We start from the raw sequence: 14,588 nt of genomic DNA, 5'->3' as shown, positions 1-14,588 counted from the left end.
ATTCTACCTGGTCTAAATGTGAAACAGCATTACCATCCATTGGGCAAGCCTCATCCCAGTGAGTGTGAATATTTCTGTCGGCACAATATACATGAGAAAGGTGTGTGTGTAAGCAGGGATGGTGAGAGTGAACAGTGAGTGTGCAAGGTGTGTGTAAGTGGTGATGGTGAGAGTAGGTGAGCACAGTGCATGCGTGTGCAAAGTCAGTGTAAGGAGGATGATTGGCAGCAATGCATAGCTGTGGGTTTGCCAGAGCCAAGTGTCTGAGTGTGACAGAAGTGTGAGAGGCTGCGCTGGGTGGGTAAGTGTGAGTCTGAAACCGTGTGTGGCGGAATGCAAGTGAGCCTGGGCTCGGTGCGTGTCTGTGTGCGGACGGCTTTAGTGGCGGGTGCAGGCTGCAGCCCAGCATGTACGCACACGTGTCTGTGGCGTACCAGAGCGGCGCGACTGTGAGCGGGCCTGGGAGCAGGGGCGCAAGTGGCTGAGCTCGGGCAAACCTAGGGCGCGTTTGTGTCCGCACAGCGACTAGCCAGGAACAGCAGCTCCGTCTGCAGCCGGGCTCGAGGGACGCTGGCAGACGGTTGGCGCGGGAGCAGCGAGGCTGGAAAACAAACCCCGGACCGGGCTGGGAGAACTCCAGCGGGACGCACTGGAGCAGCTCGCTGCCCTTCCCCGGCCCGCGGCCGGCTGGGCGGGGAGGCGGCTGGGCTGGGGCGTGGAATGGCTCGGGCTGCGGCTGCGTGGAGCCAGCGGAGGCGGTGCCGGGGTGGGAGGTGGGTTTAAAGCCTATTAAAGGGGGAGGGGGACGGTGGAGATGATGCATCCTAAGCTGGAGAGTCAGCTGAGTACGAAGCAAGAGCTCGGTGGCAGGGGCACGTAGCCCCGTGTTAATACCAGGAACCTGGGAGCGGGAGCAGGATCCGCAGCAGCGGTTCAGGCGCAGCAGCACGGGCAGAAGTTTTCTTTGCAAATTCCCCCCCGCACCGTATAGTTTTTTGGCGTGTGCGCTGGGAGTTTAACTTTCCACCTCTCCCACTCCAAAGATACCCCGTCTCCCCATTGCATCCCCCGCTGCCTGCTCTACTCCCGGCCCCACCAGAACAACAGCAACAAAACTTGATCGGAGCGTGCGAGACAGAAGGAGCCAGACGCACAGAGAAGCTCTCAAGAGGGGGAGGGGGCAGCGCTGGTGTCCTGAGCAGCGGGAGGGAGGCCACGAGGGCGAAAGAGGAACCGCAGGCAGCAGGTAAGAGAATCGGGGGGCGAAGGTTTATTGCTTACCCCAGCCACTTTGGGGTGAGCATGTAACATCCTGCATGCGTCTCTTGCAAGGGGGAAAGCGGAGGAATCTCGGGGGGGTTGGACAGTCTGCAGGAGCAAACTGTTGAGAAAGGTCCAAGACTGCAAATGCAAAATGCACTGGCTTAGGCGCTCCCTCTCCGCCCCAGACCAGGCTGGGGTGAGGGAGGACGCCAGAGGCAATGGGGATAAATTGCAAGGGGACAGCACGCCTGTGCGTATATATAGAACTGCTAGGGAGCTTGTGTGCTGGGTCCTTAGTAGCCGAGATTAGAGCTGAGGGAGGTGGGGAGGAGTGTGCAGTTCTTTCTCCGGCTTCGGATTTAGTTGGTCACTTTCAAAACTTCCCAATTAAACCGGGCTGGAAAACTGGAACCACTTTCCATTCTCCCCTCCCTCCCCCCGAGTGACAAGACTTCAGGCGAGTTTAATGCTGCGAATCAGTTGTTAGTAATTTGCTGTGTTCTCTTTTCTCTCCTCGTTTGGACCTTTATTAGCCCCTTGGGGGAGTCATTGAGCCTGTGCACGTATTTGAACCATTTCGTTGTCAGACGTGAGATCCTTTCAAGCCCTAAAGAAAAGCGTGTTGGGGGGAGGCTGGGTTGCAGCGATCAGAGGGGATCTTGAGCCACAGAATAAGTCCTATTCTTAATCCATCTGTGAACATAGTTCTTCTCCCAGCCTGATTTTCCATTTGCACCAGATCTAGGGGGCTGCTGTACTTACTAGCCTGCACTTTCCAAGTATTTATCTGGAATTGCAGCTGCTTTTAGGGTCTGAGGAAAGCTAAACTGTTTCTTTTGCTCTGCTTTTCTTAGAGGTATTAAAAGTTTAGGTCTGAAATCCTATTCCTTGCATTTTTTTTTTCTCTTTCGGCAAGAAGACTGAGGCAAAGGACAGTTCACAAAAGTGCCACTCCTGGATGCTGCCACCTTCCTTCTTTTCTGTTTTGTAAATCTGTGATGGTAGCTGCAAAAACAAGTATTTGGGAGTAAGGGGAATATTTGAACATTGGTGTGGGACAGCATTTTGTTGGCTTCTGGGTAATATCGGGTAGCTTATTGTAACCTGTTATGTGTAAAATAAGACTTGGGTTGGAGGGAGAGGTTTTTACCTTCTTCCCTCTTGTCCTCCCCCACTTCAGACTCATGATTGGAGGTAGAGCAGCAGAAAGCTGTTCCACATGGACTCCCCTTTTATACATTGTTTGCCATTTTGCAAACTGGGACCTAAACTATCATTTTATAAAAGAAAGTCTGCAGTTAATTGGGTCGGCAGATGCACTATTGCAAAATCTCTTTTGCTACGGATTTAAACTGCCAGCCCCCCCCCCTTCCCTTCCCCTTCCTCCCCCTTAAAATCCACATAACATTTTATTTTAGAAGTAGTATGGAAAGTGCTGATTCAGCACTTGGGAGCACCACTCTATCTGCAGTGGTGTTTTGTGTAAAATGTTTTGATTTGTTGAACTGGGAACATATGTTGCTGGTATGTCAAAGCAATACTGATCAAGGTTCACAGAGCAATTCTGTGCTTGTTCATGATTTTACTCATGTAAAGTGAGAAACAACAATTGGCACAGTGAAGAGGGTGGGAGTGGAATGTTAAATTTCTAAAATTGAACTTAATAGTCAAGTGAAATTGTATCGCTTCACAGAGGTGCTTGAATGATCTTCTTTTGAACAAAGCTTCTGTAGGAGATGAGATCAGTAAGCAGTTATAAGATTTCAGTTTGACTTATTCTTAAATTCATGGGCTAGTTGCACTTACAGCACTCAAAGGTACAGAGGAGGGCAACCAGGCTAATCCCAGGATTAAAAGGAGTGAGTTATGAGGACAGGTTTAAAAAAAAAAAAAAAGTATGGAGATTAGACAACCTGAGTGGAAGAAGGAAGTGTGCCTGAAACATTAAATGGTGTAAATAACAGCCTGGACTGTTGCTTCAGTCGAGTTCGTTTAGATAGGGGGAAGAGGAGTGAAGGGACATCCAGAATGCTCAGAACATACACATAAATTCCCTAGCAAGGTCTGAATGGAAGAGATGTGGCTGTTCAAGAAGCATATTCCTCTCTTTCTCTTGCCTTTGGTCTCAAGATATACAGTTGTAGTCTAATGAATAAACTTAATCTTTGATATCAAAACTTGCTTGGCTCAATCTAGTTTTTAAATATGCAGCACAACTCACAGCAAACAGACTAAAAAGTAATGTTTGATAACATCTGTTCTGAATGATAATGTATGGAAGCAGACCCCTACACTTGCCAGAAGTTTATTGTTTCTTCCCTTCTCCCCGCCTGCTAATATTGTACTTCATTTTCACTCTTTGTTCTTAAAGTAGATCTTGTTTGCTCTGGCTGGATATTCTAGTGAGTTTCCTTGTTTTTTGTCAGCCAAAATATCCTCTCCCCTACTGTTGTGCATGTTGGCTTTCAACCTCTAACCCAGGTGTGACTTGCTTTCAGTGGTGTTTTTGTATTTATTTTGAAAGCATTACCTAAATGTAAAATGGATATCTGTAGTTCAGTTCTGTTCATAGAACACAGCTGGTATAATCATATGTAGAGCAAACATTTTGCAACCCTGTGTCATACATACTTAAATGACTTTGAATCTAACAAGAATTGCTACAAGTCTTCCTGTGAACTGTGGGCCAGATCCTGAATTGCAGTCCACTGGCGTGTAAAGGCTAAAAGTAGCTGGATCTCCTTAGCTGAAGGTTTCTTCCAAGATGGGGAGTCGCCAGCTGGCATAGAGATGGTATAGCTAGGCCATGTGCCATCTCTTCCAGCAGCCCTTGCAACACTGGTAGGGAGGGGGAGGATGTTATCTGACAATCCCCAGCTAGCAGATGTCCAATTGGAGACTGTTAGCAGCTGGTATACTGCAGAGCAGCTCTAGGCTGGGAGCCACAACCAGCTTCACTGAGGCTTTCCCCTTAGACACCACAAATAATCTAGATATGTATATATTGAGGTGGTTGACCCTAACTGAATGGAGAGTTGCAAAGCAAAGCCCCCTTGCCAGTCATACCAGGGAATGTAATACCGGAGGGCTTTAAGGGGTTGTACTAACTTGAACTTGTAGGACTCTGGATGTACTCAATCATTTGACTGTCTAGGTAAAGCTATCATTGGATTAGTAAAAACTGCTGTAAACTTGATTTCTTTACTTAAAATGTTTGCTTGAAGTTAGACTGGGTAAACATTTAAAGACCATTTGGTAATGTTGTATAACTTAATGGGTTGTGGTAGTGTTGCTGTATTAACTTCTTGGCATTTCCATTCTATCCCTCTATGTTAATTTATTACTAGGGATGCATGAACTGGTTTTCAATTTAAAAAATAAAGGTTTTTTTCCTGTAAGAATTTCTTTCCCATCAGCGCCTAAGCTAGGAAAAGCAAAGAAACTATTCTTTTGAAATTTGAGCTGTCTGACCCTATGAAATGTCTTACTATTGTGGTCTTTGCGGTAGCTTGCTTTGTGCTTACTCTTTAGGTAGCTTAAAATGTAGGATGAGATGTCCCCTCTTGACTGCTGGGGACAAGTCTGAGCAGATACAGCTCTTCAAAGGACCAGCTGGCACACAACACAATCTGCACCTCCTTTCTGTTTGAAGAGAACTTTTTTTGTGGAGATGTCGGAGGGTCATTTATATTGCTTATGCTTGCTTATCCAGGGTTAACCATGGGCCAGGAGACACTGTGGCTCTACTCAGAGTGCAGCTTTCCCTGAGAAACCCAGTGTAGTGTTTGTCTTAGCATTGTGTATCGATTCATGTCTCAGAATCCTATGGCCCTAACTTTTCAAGCAGGGTGCTGATACAATGGCTCTCTCAGTTACAGTAAATTTTAATGTTTCAGCTTTGTTCAGAGACCAGAGTCAGTAAACATGAACTAGTTCCAAAAAGGCAACTCCACACAAGTAGGTCATGATGAACGAGGTAATTGTAAACATATGTTTACTTAAACTACTGGTAAACTGGCATCTGATTCTTCCCAACCTAAATCGATGCCAGTTTCTACTAGCTCTCAGCAGGAAAAAATTGGAAATCAAACTTTTCTGGCAAGCTGTATTGAGCATGCTGTGGAGGAAATGCTCATCCGTCCAGTGAGAGCAAAAGGAGACTGAGATCCAAAGCTCTGACAGGCTTGGATGAAACTGTCTTACAAAGCAACAGTTGTGGTTGTCATACTTCAACCGATTTGCTGAATAGATTGACCAAAGTACTCCTGTCCTGTAGGCGTCGGGGACACAAATGTAAAAAGACTAATGTAAACATGGGTAGTGATGAGGATATGTTATGAATATGAGCTTGTGGTTGCTGAGGGCTGTAACTGAGTCAGGAGTGAATGATGCTGCAGTCTTCTGCAATATCACTTTCCATTACATCACCATGATGAGAAAATGCAGTGCTGTTTGGTAATCTAATAGGGTCTCTCTTGCCCATAACCTAGGGACTCTATTTTTTTTTTTTTTTTTTTTGCTATCTTAGCTGCACCCTTGGCACTTTTAAGAGTGGTACTTATAATTTTCTTCATTGTTTCACAACACACATAATTTAGTGGTGCTTTCAAAAAAAAAAATCAACCCATTAAATAGCTTTCAGATAATTTTTAAGTGCTGATTGCTATCACTATACAAAAACCTGAAACTCTTGCCTTGAACCTAGGGGGGTGTGTGTGTGTGTGTGTGTGTGAGAGAGAGAGAGAGAGAGAGAGAGACTATCCGCTCGTGGAGCAATTAAAATGACGTTTTGCCTAACTTCAAAACTTAAATGTGTTTTTCATTGGGAAGTAGCAATTGGACTGAATCACATGGAGTCTCCAGAAATCTGCCTTACAGCTTGCTCGAATATTTCATATATGAAAACCCTTTGATTGCTGGCAAAGAATTGGGTGCTTCAAAGCCTCGTCATTCCACTCCTGCTATACCTTTGTAGTCCCTTTTTTCCCCCTTAACCTTACCAGATGGATGACTTAACTCTCTCCTTTCTCTTATGCTTTCCTTGGTGCATATAAAATGTTTAACTTTTAGCTATCCTCCTAAAAATGTCAGTGTTACTGGTTTCTGAAACATCCCAGAGGTGAAGGGCAAAAGTCAGAATTCAGGCAACTTATTGACTTCATCTCTAAAATGTTCAGAAACTCATCTCAACCGAGCTATTGAACTTTAAGATTCACCCACCAAAACTACCCTTCACTCCTAACTAAAACTTTGGGAAGGGGAAAAGGGAACAGGGACTGAGGCTAAATACTCTGATGGTGTCGCTTACTATACTGGTAACATTTTAATTTCTTGAACATTATTCCAGAAGAGGAATCAGTAGTTCCTTTATGTCAAAATACATGCATAGATGTAAACTTGTAAAAAGCTAAAATTTCAGAAGCTTAGTACACTGTGCAAGGGGAACTCCTGATGTCTTAGCCTTATGATTACTGCCTTTCAGGAAAGTATCACTGGGTACTTGGTCTTTGTTCTAGCTCAACTGTATGCTGCTAATAAAATCCATTTAGGAGGGTTTTGGTGCTAACTGCTTTTTACTGTATGTTCTACTGCTATCTCCTATCAAACTAGAAGTGCCTTGTGCATTGAGTGATTCTTCTGCATTACTATTAATATTACCAACATCGCCTGAGAAGTGAAAGGATCCCTTTGTCATAACTCAAGACTTTCTACTTTATAGAGCAATTGTTCTTGTATCAATAAGCGACTTCTCAGTGGGTCAGACTGCTTTATTCCCCCCCGCCCCCCCCCCCACTGTATCTCTGTGGCATTTTGCACTCACTTTGCATATTGCCAGTGGACGTAGCATTTGAACACAGATTTCCCAATGACAGGATTCGGATGCAGCACAACTATGAGGAGAGATGATGGTCTGGTGACAAGGGGTGTTGCAATGCTTAACTTCTCGATGCCTGGAAAATCAATGGGATATGCAAAGCCTGAGTTATGTGCCTAGGCTTCCTCTACAAAGATTAGGGAGAAATAGGCACCTTAGAATGTGATCCCCAAAAGGCAACATGCTAGGTGAGGCTCTGCCTACTTTAGCCAATAGGAGATGCTGATGAAAAGGATGTGTCCTTACGCCACCCTTCTCGTGGAGTTCAATGCTCTCTCTACTTGCAGTCCACAGCTGCGAACCCCTTTCCTGGAGTCAGGCAGCTTAGGCACCTAACTCTGTACAAAATGGTGATGGAGGAGGACGTCCTTCATAACTTTTAGTCCAGGGGTTAGGATACTCACCCAGGATGTGGGAGGCCCCAGTTCAGTTTCCTCCTCTGCCTGATGAGGAGGGATTTCAACTGGGGTCTCCCATCTCTCAGGTGGGTGCTCCACCCACTGGACTATAGAGTGATTCTCATTCTCTCTAGCTCAATTTAATGAGTTAATATTCTACTTTTCAATAAGAGTGATGGAGACAGACCTATATCAGAATATTCTGTAGTTCAGTGGGTTGGGTGCTCACCCCTAAGGTTGGTAGATCCCTGTTCAAATCCCTTCTTCTCACTGGGAGGAGTTGAACCAGGGTCTCTCACATCCTGGCTGAGCACCCTAACCATTAGGCTAAAGGCTGTGAAGGATCTCTATGCTTCCTCCCCCGGGCTGTTTTGTGAGGAGTTAGACAGCCGCTGAGCTTATCTACCAGATTGACCCACCCAGATCTTGCCTGCGGGGCCTAAACTACACGAGACCTGCTGTTGCACACTGTCTTGATGGAGGATCTGTCTCAATCTCTTTATGAAGAGTGGCTTTAAGAAACCCTCCCTGCAAGAACTCATGAAATATAGTGTCAACTTGGATTTGTCTTTTGTCTTCTATTAAAGGTACCGAACTTCTTAGCACCAGGGAGTCATGAAACAGACAAATAAGTACATTTAAAAAAGTTCTGAATTTTACTCAGCTTTCTGGTTGTTCGACTTCTAGTTGTCTGAAAATGGTGACACTACAGCTAGAAGCATGTTTCCCAGAGCAGGTAGACGTGCTAGCTCTGCTTGAGCTGGCATGCTAAAAATAGCAGTGTAAGCTTGGGGTTCCACAGGTGGGGGGCTCAGGCTAGCCGCCCAAGTACCAACCTGCCCGGATGCCCTGAGTATGTACTGGGAGGCTGTCTCAACCTGCTTCCTGTGCTGCCCCTGACCAAGGTGCTATTTTTAGAATACTAGCTCCAAGCAGAGCTAGCAGATGTCTAGCTCTTCTGGGAAGTAAGCGTCTAGCTGAAGTTTAGACCTATCCATAGTCATGGCCTTTCTGGGGGGGTGGGGGGGAGGGAACTACCTGGCTTTTCAAACTGATCAGAAACAATAGGACAGTGATGATTGTATTTGACTTGCATGAATCAAAGGCTTTCACTGTTTTTTATTTAGCGGGATGTTCTAACAAACTGCTATAGACAACAGCCCTTGACGGTTAAGCAATACCTCACTTGAGCCCCATTTTGTTTGCTTGAAAGCTTCATGAGAGTTGAGAAGGAAGGCTAAAAACTCAGCTGTAGCAACAGAAGAGATCAAATGCTACTTGCTGCTTACACCCTCTGCAGTGTGGTACAGGTGGCAGTTTAGACGGGATCGGCCTTAGTGGGAGTTGTTAATGGGCAGTTTGTCCAGATCTTCTGAAAGGTGCGTAACGTACATATTCTAATTTTTAGCCCCCTTCCTCCCTGTCTTCCTAACACCCCTTCTCTTTCCTGTGTAGAGGCAGTTCAGATCCTATCAAGTGTGCTGCTTCCTTGGGGGGCAGAATATCATAGAAGGCTTCCAGCAAGCAGCAGACTTGAGTTTTGTGTGTGTGGTATAACGCCTAAATATCAACACTGTTTACATATTGGGAAATAGTTCTTCCATCCTCCTTCTGATACCAAAGCACTCCAGATAAATCAAATGGTCACTTTGTGTGAATATATAGGAAGAACAGTAAGGAAGAAACCACAAAGTCGAGACTTCCCCAAAAAAGGAGCCTAAAATTAAGCTCCTAAAGTAAAATCCTTATAGAGATACTGAAACTGGGCTGAATATTACAGGAAGAGAATTGCACTTGTTGTGTATTCTGATCAGAAAACGCTTTGAAATCCTTGCTATCAAGGTGGATTAAAAAAAGTATGATGTCAAAGCTTTAAAGTCAAAAGAGCAATTCCAAAGAATAGCACAGCTGATACTAGAGGCGTGCAGCCTATATGGTAGGTAGAGATCAAATATTTAGTATGATGAAACTTGCAAAGTACAACAGGGTTGTGGTTCAGGTAACTTTCTCACGGCATTATAAGATAGTGCTGGTTCTGCCAATTGCTGCATCAGCAGGATTGAAGAATGTGGTGCTGTACTAATCTTTTAGTCTTGAATAAGTTGGACATGAACGATTTCATTGTAGGCCACAATTATATGCAACTGTTTCTCTTCCTACGAATGGAGGAAAAACTGCTGGTAGTCATTACAAAGCCAGCTGGTCATGAAGAGACTAGAATTTCTCAGGCCTTTCATGTCGAGTCATCTCACCCTCCCTTTTTGAGCATCTTGTGATGTTGTCTTACAGTATCTAGGAGCAATTTAACCTGATTTAAAGGCTCTGTTGCAAAGCTAAAATGGCATATAGTTCTAGCTAACATGGAATGGCTTGCGGATTTGGAAGCGATTAAGCTGGTAAAGTTCCCCAGAGGAACTTTTGTCTATGTCCAAGCTCTAGTGGTTAAGGTCAGTTCTGCCTCAGCGTGTCAGAGCAAAAAAATCCACTGCAAAAATATCTAGAAATGACAAGTCTAAGAGGGAAACCACCAGGAAAAAAATAAATGTTTTATGAATGCCACGCTGCTGGGTCAAACAAGCTGGAGTCAACCCAGACAGGCCACAGAATTTAGTGTCTGTGTGTAGGGGAGCTTGGCTAAGGCTTTATCTTGGCTGGGAGACCCAAGTGGAATTCTCAAGCTTTTCTGATGCTGTTGGTGGGCTAGCAGGCCTCTGTGGAGTAATATGCAAGCTAATCCATTGCAATAGAAATCTGGCTAGGCCTCATTTTGCGCACACGTTCCTAAACTTAATTAAAGACAGGTTTCGATGTCTAAGGATTTAGGAATCCATTGTAGACACAAGAATTAGTATTTGCATTCTGAACTCCAGGAATCCAGTTCGAAAACTGGGCTCAAAGATAAAGTTGGATGCATTGTCTGCTGCCATTATTTCCCGGAGGAGGACTACCTGTCCTCCTACCAACCAGACTAAAAAAAAATTTTTTTCTCTAGCTCACTTTGACATGCAACTCAGTCGTGCAAGTTTGTCTTTATAGTAAGATTACCATAGCTATGGCTCATACTTCCCCTCCCCCCCCTTTTGCAGATGGTACTTTTGCTGAATCCTGTCAGAATTCTAGACTAAAACTCTTGATGCGTCAGAACTTCATAGAAGGTAACAGTCCTAGTGCTTCTAGTAATGTAAGTAACAGTAGGTAACTAGAATAATGTTGGCATAAGTATATATGTTTTTCTTTAAGACACTGAAATTTGACTTATTTGCACCATACCTTCCTATCACTAACCCACTTATTTTAACCCCCTTGGCTGGTTGAAAGGGAAATGGGTTCCTCATGAAAATTTTTCCTTCACATGGGTGGAAAAGGGTTGTGGTTCTAGGTTTGCTGGAAAGAGGCACTACTGCTGTTCAGTAAAATGGTTCACATCCAGGAGTTATCTTGTAATAGGTAGAATCAAATAAAAGCACAAATGTTTGTTGCATCACTTAGCAAATTTGGGACCTACCAGCTGCTATAGTTGGACACCATCTCATCTTCATGCCCCATCCTCTAGCTCTCCTGCCCTTTCAGAGGTTGTAGGACAGACTGTTTCCAGGTACTATTACCAGCCCCTCCTGCTTGGATTAGGACTATTGTTACTGAAATGAGTGTGAAAATAGCCATGGTTCTTTAGTCACCATCCCTTCCAGTAAAGTCAGCAAATGTCAGTTTTCTTTCCCTTAAATGCAGAATTACTTTTGACTTGAGTTGTCAAATTATTACTTGGGTAAAACAAAGCAAGGGTAAGTGCACAGACAAGCAGTGAAGACCTGCAATTTAGGCTTCCTGAATGTTGGTTATAAGAAAACGTGAACAGCACATCTCTTCAGAAACTTTTAGCCAGCTTATCTGCTAGTTCAGCACCAGCTGGTGAGAAAGCTTTGACCACTTGTTGCTGTGTAAAGAGCTCAGTCTTTCCAATCAGGTAAATCTCCCTCCATTTAATGCAAAGTCCAATATCAATCTTTCATACACACGTTTCGTTTGTGAACTAACATTTGACAATTGTATTAATGCTGTTCATGGAAACCTTTATGTGGACCTGTCTTGTACAAAGCTATCCAAAAGCATACAGTATCTACAAATATGTATGTATCAAGACTCTCACCCCTTCCCACAAATCGCCAAAATACTGCTCTCAATTGCTAAGTGAATCACAGGCTTTTTAATAAACTTGCTTTTCATAAAACATCACATGAAGTGTGAAGAGACAAGACACTACTTAAACGTTAAATAGTATAGGGATTTTTTTTCTTTGTGTTGGCAGTAAAGTTACTTCAGCCCTAAAACACTAGTTGGCAGTGGTCAAAGGGAGTAAAAGAAACTGTCAGAGCCAACATGGGTTCACCAAAGAATTGTAGCAGTCTGCAATAGACCGTGGCTTTTCGACTTTCCCCCATCCATTTTGCATTCCTCTATTGAGTTGTGGTGCTAGACAAGAGCACTGGTGTAATACTCTGTGAGGGAGCAGGATCAAAACCAAGTGGCAGGGAAGGCTCTAGCACATCTGTTTTTTTGAAATCGATCCCAGAAAGTCCTGATGTTGCTGTCCAGTAGCTCTGGCTTACTGGGAACTCTCAATGACTTGAGAATCATAGATGGCAAACATCTGCCTTAATTGTTCCTTTTGTTCCTCTGATCTCAAATATACCTAAAGAGTGCCCTAGCAGAAGCTGATTGCCACCACAGAAGCACTGGTGTAATATTCTGTAAGGGACTAACAGAAAGATGGAACAATTCCTTTCTTCATGCCAAGAATTGTTGAAGAGTATTTCTTTATTTTTATTTCTAAGCTGGTCTTATGAAGTTATCCACACTTCAGCAGAAGGTAGAAGAAAATACTACTTGTCTGTCTTCAATAACCTCAAATATGTGGCTTTTTGGAGGGGACAGAAGCTTTATAAGATATCAAGACTAGAAATTTACACTTATAATACAACCAAAGTATCCTGCATACTTTGAATTTTTTTTTTAAAACAGTAACTCAAACCCGACTCCTGTAGTTTCAAATATGTATCTGAAGTAGACAGTTTCTGGGATTGTAAACCCATGGAGACCTGCTCTGGAAGGACTGTAATGAGCAATAATGAACTAATTAGTAAATCATAACTCAATAGGGATCTTATAAGTAAGCTGTACATAAAACTGACCACTGGAAGTGCTACATGGAGAGGGGGAGGAGCAATGGGGGGAAAGGTGGCAGGAAAAACTGATCTTACTACAGATGGGGGAATATAAATCCTTGAATGATCTAAGGATTTCTGCATCCTTAGTGACTAATGATTCGCTCAACAACCTAAGAGAAGCTCATAAGATTGTTCAAATAGATTCCAGGAGGTGTGCTCAAGAATTTTGGCTGGGTCTCTGGGACAGCATCCAAAGGTGGCTGATGCAGGGGACGGTAGGCGGTTGTGTGAGGGCATTATAAAAAACAAGACCGCTTCACTGAAAGATCTGGATGGCAATATTATAACTTGTAAAGGGAAGTAACTGGAGAGGTGGGTTGAGCACTGTGAAATGATATATACTCAAGGGAGTCTGTAGTAGACCAACGTGTGTTGTATGAATTGCCTGGATTTCAAGTTATGACTTCGCTGGATGTCAAACCTACACTAGAGGAACTTGAACAAAGCATCAAAAAGATTCTCAACAGCAAAGCTTCAGGTCTGACTGTTCTGCTGCTGAAATCTACAAATGCGCAAACAAGACTTGCTGCAAAGATTGCGTGAGATATTGCTACTCTGGAAGGGGGGGTGGGGAAAAACTCTTCTGCAAGTTTTTAAGGATGGTTTTTCATCCAACTCTATAAAAAAAACAAAGGAGACAGAAGTGATTATAATAACCACAGAGGGATATCTCCTCTTAAAATCGTGGGAAAAATCCAGGTAAAAGAATACGGTGTAAGACTTCAAACTTTAACTGAGAGAAGCTATCCTGACAGCCAGTGTGGCTTCTGCTTGGGAAGGGCCATTATAGACATGGTCTTCTCTGTAAGACACCTACAGGAAAAGTGCAGAGAGAAGCATATTCCACTGTACCTGGCTTTTATTACTCCCGAGGGCATTCTGTACCAAAAAATTCTGTGCACAATATTTTAAAATTCTGCAAATTTTAATTGTCTTCTAAATGTGGAGGCTCCAGCTTGCCATTGGGGAGCACAGGTCACTGGCTGCACAGAGGTGGGAGATCACTGTGCAGCCCATTTCCCCCAGGACATGGATTCAGTAGTGAGGCTGCACCCAACCCTGGCACAGTGCAATGAACGAGCCTGCCCCAGAAACAGCCCAGTGCCCTGCCCCTCCGTGCCAGGTGCGGGCAGGCAGGCTCAGCAAAGCAGGATCCAAGTGTGGAGGGACTTAGGGGGTGGTCCAGGTTTGGGTTGAGAAGGTTCAGTGTGGGGGAGCTCAGTCGGGGATCCAGGAGCGGGGTGGTGGTGGGGAATCTGGATGCACAGGGGCTTGGGGGGGAGGGGCTCTGGGTGCAAGGGTAATGGGACTCTGCAGGGGGGTGTCCAGGTGAAGGTGGTTGGGGCTCAGCAGCGGGGATCTGGGTGTGGGTGGATAGAGCTTGGCAGGGTATCTGGGTGTGGGGAGCTCAGTGGGGGGTCCTGTTGCTGGGGGAGTGGGGCTCAGTGAGGTGGAGATCCAGGTGCAGCTGGTTGGGCTCGGTAGGGTGGGGATCTGGGTGCAGGTGGCTTGTTGAGGTGGTGCAGGGGGAGTGGAGCTTGTCGGGGGTGGGGGTTCTGGATGCACAGGGGTTGGGCGGATGAGGGAGCAGCTCCCTGTATAGTGATTCCTCCCCCTGCAGTTGAGGAGCGATGGGTGCAGGAAGCAAAGAAATCTGTGGGGGATATAAATTCTGCGCATGCGCAGTGGCACAGAATTCCCCTAGGAGTATTTTATAGATTTAACAAAAGCCTTTTGACATGGTTAGTCGGTCAGGGCTTTACATTGTCTGGAAGAAGCTTGATTGTCCATGTATATTGCTAAACCTTGTGAGATTCTTACACAATG

General features: G+C 44.6%; 1 protein-coding gene across 1 annotated transcript in view; it reads left to right on the top strand.

Annotated features, from left to right (window-relative positions):
* Positions 1-822: 822 nt before the first annotated feature.
* The window catches only part of LOC112117076 (growth factor receptor-bound protein 10), a 193,279-nt gene continuing 179,513 nt past the window's right edge, over positions 823-14,588 (top strand). The window contains exon 1 of the mRNA XM_026654111.1: positions 823-1,246. The gene's annotated coding sequence lies outside the window, so the exon portion shown is untranslated. The remainder of the gene's footprint in view (positions 1,247-14,588) is intronic.

This window comes from Terrapene carolina, unplaced genomic scaffold (genome assembly GCF_002925995.2).
Source record: "Terrapene carolina triunguis isolate 2854851 unplaced genomic scaffold, T_m_triunguis-2.0 Scaffold180, whole genome shotgun sequence".
NCBI lineage: Eukaryota > Metazoa > Chordata > Testudines > Emydidae > Terrapene > Terrapene triunguis.
The sequence above is the reverse complement of the archived record's forward strand: the minus strand, read 5'-3'. Positions and strand labels throughout refer to the sequence as shown.